The sequence below is a fragment of the Adiantum capillus-veneris genome, chromosome 14 (assembly GCF_014529385.1).
Source record: "Adiantum capillus-veneris isolate H3 chromosome 14, ASM1452938v2, whole genome shotgun sequence".
In the NCBI taxonomy this organism is placed as follows: domain Eukaryota; kingdom Viridiplantae; phylum Streptophyta; class Polypodiopsida; order Polypodiales; family Pteridaceae; genus Adiantum; species Adiantum capillus-veneris.
The window spans coordinates 83,219,375-83,230,919 of NC_140944.1; positions in this window are offsets into that span (position 1 = coordinate 83,219,375).

The following is an 11,545-nucleotide window of genomic DNA, read 5'->3' on the forward strand; positions in this document are numbered from 1 at the left end:
AAAGAATGCTTGAAACACCATGTTCATGAAGCGTTGGAAAGTTGTAGGAGCATTTGTCAGGCCAAATGGCATGACTCTAAAAGCATAACAACCCCAAGGAGTGATGAAGGTTGTTTTCAATTGATCTTCCAATGCGATACCTATTTGAAAGTAACCCGAGTATCCATCACGCACAGTGTACTTCTCATGACCAGCTACCTCATTTAGTATCTCATCCTGAAATGGGAGGGAAAAGTGATCCCTTTTTGTTGCCTCATTGAGTGGTCTCCACTGGATAAATGAAACCTGCTGCTAGAAGCTTTCTTACCTCCTTGAGTAAAGCCTGCTCCTTGATGACTCCTAGCCTTCGTAGCTTCTGAGCCTTAGGTGTGGCATCTGGCTTCAACTAAATTTTGTGTTGAACAGCATCTACTCCACGCACATCGGTGTAATATTTAGCAAAAATCCTAGGAAATTTCCTTAACACACCTTTGAACTCCTCTCTTTCATCCTTTGTAAGTGTTGTAGACAACATACCTTCTAACATCCCTTCCTCTTCCACATTTTGGTTCTCTTGAGTACCTACCTCTTCCAAACCTGGGCAAGAGGTCTCCTGGTTGTTTGTCTTAAACCTTACCCCCATGACTTCGATGGAAGACTCCTCTTCAGTAATGCTGCCGCTACTTTCTCCTTCTGAAGTGCTATCGGTCCAGCCTTCCTCCGTCTCACTTTGAGATGATTCTTCATGGAGCTCCTCTTGGCGTTGCTCCTTCATGTCAAAGACAACCTTCTTATGATTGTCAATCCTGTAAATTAATTTTCCACTCTCCCAATCCTGCAAAACTCGCATTTTCATTAGCCATGTTCTTCCTAGGATAAATGGATAACCACTTTCCTTGGTCGACATAACATAAAAATCCACCGCCTTCTTAATGCCAAATGCCTCTACAAAAACATTTTTACAAATGCGTACGCACCTAGCCTTGCTATTGTTTGCCATCTTGACTTTAATTTCAGGTGTCTCATGGATGTGCATGCCTAGTTTTTGCATGAGTCCCTCTGTCATGATGCAAATTTGTGCACCCCCATCCACTAGACCTTTCCTAACCAATCTTTCTTTCATGTAACAATCTAGCACAGGTGTAATATCCTCCTTCATTTCAGCATGTGCAATTTTTACAACAGGCACACTCTCTTTTACCTTTCTCCTCGTGCTAACTGCCTTTGTTAAATCCCTCCTAACTTGTGGACATAATGCAAGAAACTGAGGCCATGCGATATCAGGACCCTTACCTCTCATGTCTTCCAACAAGTTGTATGGAGCCATTCCATGTCCAAGAGGGAAGTCTTGGAGGTTGATACGACGTCGTGTCCTCTTAGCTTCTTTGGTCTCCTTTGCCTTCTTTTCTCGTCCATGGTCACTTTGTGATGTAACTCCTTCTTTCTCCTTACCTTTCCCTCGGCCACGCTTAATGCCATTTGCTTCCATGTCAAACTCTCTTGAATTTGTCACCTCTACCACATGCACATTCGGGTCTGGCAAAGGTGGAACTCCTTCTACCCCTTGTGGAGGTGGTCTTGGTCCATTTGGTCTTTGTAGAAGCTGTGGTTGCTGACTAGTTCCTTCTGTTGAGAGAGAAGGAGAGAACACAGAAGTAGAACCCCAAAGTGTGTAGAATACACACATGAGATGATGTATATATAGAGGGGACCTGGGTGCCATATATAGAGAAGCCATATATTGAGTAGCTTCACATATAAGCTCAACACCCCCGCTCAAATAAGGGTCCCTAACTGTGGATGAAAAAACCCTTGGGGGATCAAGGGAAAAACCCACAGCTCTATATACACCCACCGTTATATTATAAAAATCATTGAATATACAAATGTTTACGAGGAGCTACATCACTCCTTTTACAATGAATGTTTTATGATGAGTTATATTACTCCTATCCTATCAATACAATAATGAATACAAAGGTTCAATAAAGAGGTGTAAAAGCTATCGATTAGCTTGTAATTAAAAGTGTCTCCGTGAATCTGTTGTGTAGCTTGTCATCAATATCGCATCACCAAACATGTCTTCATGTTGTCATCAATATGGCATCACCAAATATATCTTCATAAATCTTTTATTGTCACCAAGTTTGTCTTCATAAAATCAATTCTTTGATCAATCCTACATAGATCATAGACTCCAAAAAAAACATGTCATGAAAATTATTAACATCGTTAATGAAATAATTACGTTCACAATGCCATAAGAGATGGTTCGCGACGCCACTCTTTTGACGACATATATACGCACGACAACATATGGTACATAAAGTATAAACGTAAAAGTACAAAATGTGTGATTACGTGATACAAATGATATGTGTATATACTACATAAAACAACATTTATCAATGTAGTGATCAATGAATACCATCAAAGTATTAACAAAATATCATCATTATATCAATAAAAATGAATAAATGATCATGGTATCAACAAAAAGTATCATGATATCACCGAGAATAATCATTGTATCAATGAAACAACATCATGGCATCACCGAGAATAACCATTGTATCAACGAAACATCATCATGGCATCACCGAGAATAACCATGGTATCAAAGAAACAACATCATGGTATCACCGAGAATAACCATGGTATCAACAAAACATCATCATGGTATCAACAAAAATCACCATGGAATCAAAGAAATATCATCATGGAATCACCGAGAATAACCATGGTATCAACGAAATATCATCATGGCACCACCGAGAATAACCATGGTATCAATGATATATCATCATGTTATCAACGAAAATCACCATGACCAAAGTATTAACAAAACATCATCATGGTACCATCAAAATCACTATGGTATCAATGAGAAATTATCAATAAAACGACGTAAACTATATCTCTAAAAGAATAATTATACGAGAATCAATGAACAAGTATATCATATAACAAAAGATCATGTACCAACAGTAGCTCGATAGAATTTGGACGATCATCAACGGCTCGACTAAATCGGAACGATGTGTAACTGGCTTCTGCAGCAAAGTTACATCAGTAACAAATATATGATTGATGAAGAAAAATATAATTGAGAAGTTTTCAATTATGAGAAAAATCAAAAGAAAAAAGTAAAATTTTGATTTTCAAACATATTCGCAGTCCGAGACGATAACCCAAAATTGGTGCAGAATTTAGAGAAACTTTCTTCTGCAAAGTTATAGACCACATCGATTCCAATCCCCATCGCGTGTAGTTTCTTCTGCAAAGTTGTAGAACACATCGATTCCGGTCTCTCACGCGGGTAGTTTCTGCAAAATCGTTTTCAATAAGCACAAAAATCAAAAACAAAAAGCGAAAATTGCTTTTCAGGTATGTACGCAGTCCACGAACGATAACTCAAAATCGGTGCAGAATTTGAAAACACTTTCTTCTACAAAGTTGTAGACCACATCGATTTCAGTCTTTCCCATGGGTAGTTTCTGCAAAATCGTTTTCAATAAGCACAAAAATCAAAAACAAAAAGCGAAAATTGCTTTTCAGGTATGTACGCAGTCCGCGAACGATAACTCAAAATCGGTGCAGAATTTGAAAACACTTCCTTCTGCAAAGTTGTAGACCACATCGATTCCGATCTCCTTCGCAAGTAGTTTGTGCAAAATCGTTTTCAATTAGCAGAAAAATCAAAACCAAAAAGCGGAAGTTGCTTTTCAGGTATGTACGCAGTCCGCGAACGATAACTCAAAATCAGTGCAGAATTTGAAAACACTTCCTTCTGCAAAGTTGTAGACCACATCGATTCCAGTCTCCCGTGCGAGTAGTTTCTGCAAAATCGTTTCCAATTAGCAGAAAAATCAAAAACAAAAAGCGGAAGTTGCTTTTTAGGTATGTACGCAGTCCGCGAACGATAACTCAAAATCGGTGCAGAATTTGAAAAAACTTCCTTTTGCAAAGTTGTAGACCACATCGATTCCGGTCTCTCACGCGAGTAGTTTCTGCAAAATCGTTTCCAATTAGCAGAAAAATCAAAAACAAAATGCGGAAGCTGTTTTTCAGGTATGTACGCAGTCCGTGAACGATAACTCAAAATCGGTGCAGAATTTGAAGAAACTTCCTTTTGCAAACTTGTAGACCACATCGATTCCGATCCCTATAGAGGGTAGTTTCTGCAAAATCGATTTTGATCAGGAGAAAAATTGAAAACAAAAACGTACTGCTCTGATACCATGTTGAGAGAGAAGGAGAGAACACAGAAGTAGAACCCCAAAGTGTGTAGAATACACACATGAGATGATGTATATATAGAGGGGACCTGGGTGCCATATATAGAGAAGCCATATATTGAGTAGCTTCACATATAAGCTCAACACCTTCACCTTCATTCATGACTGGGTAATTCAAGTTAGGTCTCCCTGGCTCCCCATGGGGCCAAGGACAATTATACATCCCATGTCCAGACTTTCCGCAATTCCAACATTGTAAGACTCTCCTAGGTCATGGATCTCTCTCTTCAGACTTCTTTGCTTGTCCTTTTGGACCTATAGCTCGTGCAAGGTGAATTGACAAGCTGCTTAAAGATTCATTTAACTTCTCAATCACTTCCGTCGTTACCTCAGGAAGCTCCCTAGATGTTGATGCTTGTGACTTACCTTTGGGTCTCAGACCTTCTATTGGAACCTCTCCCCTTAAGCACTTCAGTTTCCTATATTTCTCAGCATCCCTAGTTTCAGCTGCATCAAAGGTAGCAGGTCCACCCGCCTCAACTTTTACCTTAAGGTCAGGAAAGAGTCCAACTATGAACCTCTCCTTCTTTAGAAATTCTGCACCATCACCAAGGTTAGCAACATTTCTCACCCATACATCCCAAAGACGTAGAAACTCTTGTTTATACATGTAGTAGTCATCTAAGTCTTTTTGTTTGTGAGAGACAATGTCTTGCCATAGCTTTTGAGTATTTTGGGGATCAAAGAAGTACCTCTTAAAATGATTCACAACTTCTGTGTAATTCCCTTTAAATTCCTCAGGCAAAGAGTCAAACCAAGTGCTAGCATCTTTCCTAAGGACCACCTCAAACATTTCTACACGTTCCTGATCAGTTACTATCCTCTTGATACGGCAAGACATTTTGAAATTTGCTAAGAATAATTCTGCATCCTCCCCAGGCTCTCCAAAGAACAAGGGGTAGCCACTCATTTGCCTAGTTGTATCCATGTTGTTGGTTTTACTCAAAATTTTCTTTTTCTTTTTTTATTTTTTGTTTTGCAAAATCAAATTTCAAAGTAGAATGAAAATGTAAACGTCAAAGCTTAGATCGTAGCGAATCAATGGCAAAATGAACGGATTGACTGAGGCATTGATAGCTGCTACTTGCCTAGGTTCAAACATACGACGGAAAACACCTTGAATCCATGTTGTTGGTTTTACTCAAAAAAAAAAAATTCTTTTTTTGATTTTTTGTTTTGCAAAATCAAATTTCAAAGTAGAATGAAAATATAAACTTCAAAGCTTAGATCGTAGCGAATCAATGGCAAAATGAACGGATTGACTGAGGCATTGATAGCTGCTACTTGCCTAGGTTCAAACATACGACGGAAAGCACGTTGAAATTGTAACTTTATGCCAACTATTACATGCACGTCTTGTCTAGCCAAAGGAATGAATGTACGATACAAGTCCTCTTGATTCATTAACCTAGCTAAAATAAGATAAACACATGTACATCAAAAGAGACATTATAGTCTACAAGTGGGAGTATAATAGGATTTGGAGATTGTAAAATATCTCTTAATGCTTCAGCACCAAAGAGGAATACAATACGTTTTTGAAAAAAGATTTTTCTATCAATGTGAACATTTATCCTAATCCCTTGCACCCAATGAAACTGATGAAATTGAATTGCATGAGCAAGATTAGGAGGTGGTGGATTGTTCATGTACACACAACTAGTTTTTGAAGACTTACCTTGTGTATGCTAACACAGACGCTCGTCCTCAGTGGGGGCACCAAAATTGAGGCGGTCCAGGGTGGACAACAAGAGAGGAAACCTCTAAACACCCCTCAAGGCTCGCGTGCTGCTCAATTAGGGCTGGGGCAACCAGAAGCACAGAAACAACAACAACAAACCCACAACCAAACAAGTGAAAGGGCACCACCTAGTTATGGTATGCGAACTAGGACGCAAGAGATATTTTGGCACAACCAAGAAGATGCACCACACAACACACACAAGCAACCTCACACCAAGACACACATAAATCGACCAAAGAGAGCTAGAGAAAAGGGAAGAGAGAGAGGAAAGGATCTTGCGTAATACCTTATTTGTGACTTGCAAATGGACATGGTTCGTTATGATGCTATCGTAGAACTTGTACAAAACTCACTCAATGCTTAGTGATTGCTAAACATTGCCAAAACACACACACACTGTCTTAGGGTGTGGGAGACCTCTCACCACAATACCCTCTTACAATGGACACAAAAGTGGCAATGAAAAACACACTAAAACACTTTCTAAAATCAAGATCAACCGATAAAAACTCAAAATACACAAGTCACCTTGAATTCACCAAACCGTATTGCACAAATGGAAGGACGAAGATTTGAACGTCGAATCACGCCTTTGATGCACCAAACCTCAATTTATTGATGATGAAGGAGCATATACAATAGTGGTTTTGAGATTTGAGAAACTCACGCTCTCTCACTTGCAATGTGTAGCTTGAAATCTTCTCTCACACCAAGAGTGAAGCTCACAAGTAGTTGCTACACCTAAGTCTCTCCTCACGCATAGAGTGTTGGGGTGCTATGTGAGATATTGGAGGTTGTTTTACAAGAAGGAGAGGGGCCTATTTATAGGTTGTAGACCCCTCATTAATATTATTAAAAATCGAAATTTACAAGCTAACAAATCAGGATTATGATTTTTTTTAATATCAAAACATTGCGGGCCTTCTTTGTCTGCTTGAGTCATGGATGTGGGCTCAAAAAAGACCATTATTGATGGTAGATAAGGTGAAAGTAAAGTTTTAAGTAAGGAGAGAGAGAGAGAGAGTTACTTTGTACATGTCTTGAGGTGAGGTGTCTTTTATGGTTAGGTTAATGCTATTTTGTGTTAGTATGGTAGTGGTTAGTGTTACTAATCACTAGAAAGTTAATGATATATTTACAATGAGTAGAATGGGGTGGATGGTTGAATGAAGTGACAAAATCCTTGTGATGGTGAATCTTGAAGAAGTTTTGGATTTACTTGTGTAGGTTCTCAAAATGACTATCGATCTTCTTCTTCGTCTTCCCTTCTTTATGCCACCGTCGCCAAGGTTGATTATCGTGATGAAAATGGTAATTCCGTTGATGAAATCTCTTGATTTGCAGAGGTTAAGCAGTGTACACATGCTGAATTCATGTATATATATAAGGAGTAAGATGGAATTGTACTTTGGAGATAATAGAGAGAGGCATAGAGATAGTGTATGTACATGGAGAGCTCATATGAGAGCTATGGGAGTAAGTGGGGAGGTTAATGGTGAAGAAGGTGAGAAAAACCATTGAAGGTGCATGTTTGAGTGAGGGATTGAGAGGAATGTGTGTTTGTGTGTGTGTGTGTGTGTGTGTGTGTGTGTGTGTGTGTGTGTGTGTGTAGAAGTGTGGAAAGAGGTGAGAGAAAACTATGGGCTACTTGTGAGAAAAGTGGGCAAACTGGGGTCCACTCAAAACATCATAGCTCACCGGTGGTTGCTCCAAAAATCACCAAAATGTTTGAGGTGATTATTCAGCTTTTTTTCCACATTTTCTCTTTTGACCACCGCTCCAAATTCGGAGTGGAGATGGGTGCCAAAAATCTCACCAAAAAGCCTGTTTTTTATGCCTGCAAAAGTCTTTTAGTGGCCCCCTCCTTTGTTGAATTTGTACAATGCATCCAAGAGTGAGCCCCTCCTTTGTCATATCATAATACAAAGCATCCAAGTTGCCCTTTACACATTCATGGAGGAGGATTATTGGTGAATAAAGCAATATATATATGGTGGGAGTAGTGTATGGACTATTCATGGATTTTAGCTCAATGAGCACATGGTGTTAGAATAATGAGTAAACATAATAATAAAAATATGGAAGAATTATGGATATGGAAAGATATTGGAATCATATGATATGGTCCCTCTTTGTATTATTTTGGGTGAAAGAGGAAAAGGTTTGCAAGTAAAGGAAAATAATATAATAAACATGACTAAGGGAGTAGAATTCATTTTTTTGTTTTCACGAGGGTGAGGGTGAAAATATGGGAGTGATTTGTATAAAAGAAAAATATGAAGTTAGAGTATGTACATATTGACAAAAAATATACTTATGGTGTAAGAGGGTGAAAGAAGGCATACATAGGTTTAATAAAACACACACCTAAGTAGAAATATTTAAATAAAATATGAAAATAATTATAAAAAATCCCTATATTTAGGCCATATATACAATGAAATATTTACACACAAAGAGGCCATAATATACTTTTATTTTTTTTAGCTCAACAAGCGCAGTGACTAGCTAGCTGAGGGTTTTAAGTAGATATGGGAAAAGCCCCCTAACTCACGCACGCCTAGGTACAATGAAAAGGTAAAAATAGCCACAGTGTTTAGGTGATTTTGGTAGGGTGGAGTAACTCACTTTGACAATTACGGAGAGCCAAAAAACGGCTATCAGTATCAAAGCTAAGGTTACACACTTGGGAGTTGTGGCAATCATGGATATGGAGAACTTCAACCATCAAAGGTAAGTGTAGTATCGTTTTTCTTTTTTCTTTTCTATTTTTAATGTTATGTCTTCTCTTTGACATAAAATTGTTTGTGCTTGACTTATATATGTTTGATCGTCAGTTCATAGTTATGTAAAGCTATTTACATAGCATAATAGAGAGATTAGTTACGTAAAGAGAGTGAATGATATATATAATGCTGATAAAGTAATTATTAGGATCCATTTGTGTGCAATTGATTGCACTACGGATGGGTAGCATGTACATGAATGATCATGTAATGAATGAATGAAGGGAGAGTCTGGTACAAGTGAGAAGGTAAAGGAGTAGAAGAAGCAGAAGCAGAAGTTAGGAGTAGATGTGTCACGGAGAATTCAAAGGTTATTTACCATAATTCAATGACAACATCAAGAAAATCAAAGAGGGAAGTTTCTTTTAGGGGCATGGGAAAACCCTTGAGAACATCTTAGCTTATCTTTATGGATTACCACTTTGACAACATGAATCAGTGATCGACACCATGGTTGACATAAGTGTCCGGATCTGTTTGTGCACAACAAAAGTTTGAATCACCATCGCCTTCTTACAAGCTAGTGGAGTGAACCCAAAACCTGATGATGTTGCAGTGGAAGATCTTGCTAAGGCATCTTTCGATGAGAGAGCGTAGCTTGCCTTTGTGGGAAAATTGTAAATCCCATCAATGATAGACAAGAGCAATAACACCCATCCGCCGGCCATACCATCGACAACCACCGGCCCTGCTATGCAACTCACTTGGCACTGCTTGGTATCTCACTCAACCTCATAGTTGCATCCACCTTGCCCACATCACACTTCAACCACCTCATCGATGCCAAAGGCAATGGCACCCCCAATAGCTAATCGCAGCCTTGGAAGTACCAACACAACACTTGAACATGCAGATGTGAGTAGGGAGAGCACCCACGTGGTAGTTGTACATGACAAGGTGGTCGTGAGGCAAATCAAGGTTGGCATGCGATGCTGCCAATTTGTGTATGCCTTAATTAAGGCCTGTGAGTAGCCGTATTTGGACACGTTGCACTCCTCTACAAAGCCCACCATACAAACTCTCACTCTCTCGCTCAATCATCATGGCGGCTACTGATCATGGCGCAATTGCCAACAGGCTGACCGGCACATATCACTATACCAACTATTGGTGATGCTTGGTCTCTACCGACCCCATAATGCAGCTCTCTCTCTCTTTCTCTCACCAACCTCTAGTTCACACTCACACACCACTTGCAGCATCTCTCTCTCTCTCTCTCTCTCTCTCTTGTTTGAGATCAGCATGCTAGGGATGCGAACGAAAATACTGAGCTGCAGTGGTCTGCTCCTCGCTTAATGGAGGATTTCCCCTCCTTCTTTGCCTGGACACACAGTGGAGGAGTCGAGTCTGGTTGTTCCCCTCGATGATCCTACTCTTCTCTTCGACATCTCTGGTGTGAACCAGTTCAAACCTATCTTTCTGGGAATGGCCGACCCAAGAGTAAGCTAGGTCAATTAAAGCAGGCTTGCGACACACAAAAGTGCGTCCGTGCAGGTGGAAAGCACAATGATCTTGACGAGGTTGAGAAGGACGAGTTTCACCGTAATCGTTCTACAATCAGAACTGACATCATCATCATCATCATCATGAGCTCCAACATTGGTGAGCTCAAAGACATCCTCTTCTTTTAGAACATTCAATACCCACCAAGAGACAGATGTAGTTTGAAACATAGCCGCTTTCAGTTGTTCACGAGACACTAATCAGTGTCTCCTCCTACCTCTCATAGCCCATGCGTCGGCTGATTATAAAGCTGCAAGGTTGTACAATCAAGAGCTAGTTTTCTTTTATTGTATGCTAAATTGTTGAATCAAGCTTTTTGTACCTCTTAAACAAGCCTGAATGGGTGAGACTCTCACAATCTAGTTATCGTCTTAAGATCATCCTCATCATGCTACATTATCCAGGTCAAATCGAGGAGAATGATATGTAATCTTACCATTTTTGGTTGAAATTTGACCTGTAAAATTGTCGAGCATTGCTCTAAGTCTTCATTTAACTCATTATAATAATAATATTAGCTTACTATCATATTCAAGCATATACATTACTCACAGGCACAGAGTCCCTCTCTCTTGCTACTCTCTCTATATCTCTCTATGTGAAATCTTTGACACTGTAGGGTTTGGCCGTTACAAGCCTCGACCCCTCTTACAACAAGGAAGTAGGAAAATCATCCAATTTGAGTGAATATTAACTACTAGCTAGTTACATTCAAAAGACTCCAGGTGCCGAATCTTAGAAAGCTTCAAACTACACACCAAATTAACGCTATGCTTGCTTGGCATGCCCAAGCCATGGCTTCGTAATCTAATAAGAAAAATGATAAGCCTACCTGTTCCAAGTCTTCACATTGATCCTAATGCAATTATTCCTCGTCTTCAAGGTCTACAGAGGGCAAGCAACATTAATCAACTGTTTGTAAAGACTATTATCGACATTGACCAGAATAGTAGCAAAAGGCATTTGGACATAAGGGTATATGGAAAGCATCAGGGTATATATCATTTCTTTGTATGGTGTCTCAAATCACTTGCGTGGTAGCCACCAAAGCAGTTCATAACTGCAAGGAATGCATGCATCATTGATACTAACTCACGGATAGCTCTCACACTCATTCTCACATACTAATTTTTAATCAATCACTAAACACGTAGATCTTGCTCATGAAAGCACAATCAAGGATGGCTAAAGTTGTCAACATTTTCTTCCTACTTCGTTTAGAAAAATTGAAGTTT